At 44.5% G+C, this 2,500-nt stretch overlaps 1 protein-coding gene across 1 annotated transcript in view; it reads right to left on the bottom strand.

Moving 5' to 3' along the window:
* Window positions 1-2,500, bottom strand: part of arb2a (ARB2 cotranscriptional regulator A) — a 157,110-nt gene that overhangs the window by 52,464 nt on the left and 102,146 nt on the right. The window lies entirely within an intron of this gene.

Here is a 2,500-nt window from a genome sequence, read left to right as displayed (position 1 = left end):
CCACATGCATATGTGCATAAGGGCAAGCTCTCTCTCCCTCTCGCTTACACACACACACACACACACACAACACAAAACCACACAAAACTTTTAATTTCCTTCATGAGCAGACTCACATACAAACATACATATACACACACCCGAGCAAACATATATTTACACGTACCACATATGTGCATGTACACAAACACAGAGAGACAGCTAATTAAAATCATGCACAAAGAGACCAAATCATACAAACATGCAATCATGCACCCACACACACACACTCACACACTTTAATGGTTGCAGTGCAAACTTCAAACACCCGTTTCTAATTGGAAGTTCACAAGGTCATTTACTAAACAGGAGGATCTGAGAGTCTAGCAGGCAAGCCTATGGGTTATTTGGATGGAGGGAGAAACAGAGACAAAGAGAGAGATGGAAATAGTGAGAGAGCCAGGGTGGAGGGTAGAAGAGAATCCATTTGATTCTGAACATCCATGTTCCACTCCATAGGCCGGAGTCACGGTAGCAGAAGATATACAGTGCTATCCTGTAAGTGATGCATTTCAGTGAACTCGCGGAAAACCACACAGACCACACAGACACAGACACAGACACAGACACAGACACAGACACAGACACACACACACACACACACACACACAACACAACCCAAAACTATATATGGTTAGCAAAATGCCATGTAAGGCACCACCGCTGACAAATTATCCTCCTGCTTTCCGCATCACACACAAACCCCAGCTGCTATTTGATGGCCTGTTGGTCCCCGCCCACCACGGTTTATATCTCCCACCCTTCAACCACATGCTAAGATGGGGAGTATGTACATAACATAGTTTTGTCTTTGTCGGCGGACTAAATAGTTTGTTCCATTCCTGGCGTGCTTCCTCACACACACACACACACACAGACACACACACACAGACGCACACTTCCTCCTCAGCCCACATGGGCTTTTGTGCGGTTAGCATCCCGCTGTTTTAGCGCTCCAGCTTCGCATTACATATACCTGCAGCCACGGTACAGCAGACAGGCAGACAGCTGTGGTCATCCAGTACACACACACACACACACACACACACACACACACACACACACACACACACACACACACACACACACACACACACACACACACACACACACACACACACACACCTCAGAACCTCAGAAGGAGGAAGCACAGAAAAAAGGAAACATGTGGAATTCCTTGCTGCACCAAAAAACCAACAGAGACAGATGTTGAAACATTTGCTGTCTCGCCCCGTCCACAAATGGGCATCTGGACCCAGGCAGAGAGGGAGGAAGAGGTTCCAGAGTGTGTGTGTCTGCATGTGTGTGTGAGAGAGCGAGGGAGAGAGAGGGAGAGAAAAAGAGAGAGGCTGAAATCTAGAGTATTTTTCGGAGTGATGGACAGAGGGGAAACTGGAGAGGTCTCAGAGGAGAGGGGCACCACGGCCAGTGAGAATGTGTGGCTGCCCCCCCTCTCTTCCTGCCACAGTAGGGCAGCGTGCCAGCCCCTGAGCGCGCACACACACACACACACACACACACACACACACACACACACACACACACACACACACACACACACACACACACACACACACACACACACACACACACACACACACACACACACACACACACACACACACACACACACCCCTTACCCCTCCACTCACACACTCCTCATCACCTCTCTCTCTCACACACACACACACACACACACACTGACCCTGGTGCTCTGCTAAACCACACTGGAAAACTGACTGCTAGGAAACCATGCGAGTAACCTCTGACCCTACCTGGAGAGGCAGGGAAGGGTCATCGTTCAGCTGCAGACACACACACACACACACACACACACACACACAGACACACGAAGTACGTGAAGAACACAGTTCTCAACAAAGAGAACTCTCTTTTACATATGCATGTTATACCATGTCAGACATTTATATCAAATATTCTATAAATATCCATTTATCTAAAATATCTACAAATATCTATTAACCTACTCATCTTTTTAATCTACCTTTATGTCTATCTGATAATATGTATGTATGTATGTATGTATGTATGTATGTATGTATGTATGTATGTATGTATGTATGTATGTATGTATGTATGTATGTATGTATGTATGTATGTATGTATGTATGTATGTATGTATGTATGTATGTATGTATGTATGTATGTATGTATGTATGTATGTATGTATGTATGTATGTATGTATGTATGTATGTATGTATGTATATATTTATCTGTCTGTCAGTCCACCTGTTCATCAATGTGAATTGTGACTAATCAGAAACAGTATGCTAAGGAGAAAATATAACCATTATAGGCCTATTAGTGGTGCCGCATTAAGTAGAGTACTTCTTCTGTACTTTTAGAGTTTGTCCGTGTGTGTGTGTGTGTCTTTCTTTTCTTATAAACCCAGAAGTTAGCAAACTATTCTCAGCTTAATGTAAATTGACCCAGACCTTG

The sequence above is a fragment of the Sprattus sprattus genome, assembly GCF_963457725.1.
Source record: "Sprattus sprattus genome assembly, chromosome: 5".
NCBI classification, from domain to species: domain Eukaryota; kingdom Metazoa; phylum Chordata; class Actinopteri; order Clupeiformes; family Clupeidae; genus Sprattus; species Sprattus sprattus.
Note: the sequence above shows the minus strand (reverse complement) of the source record. Positions and strands in the feature narration are given on the sequence as shown.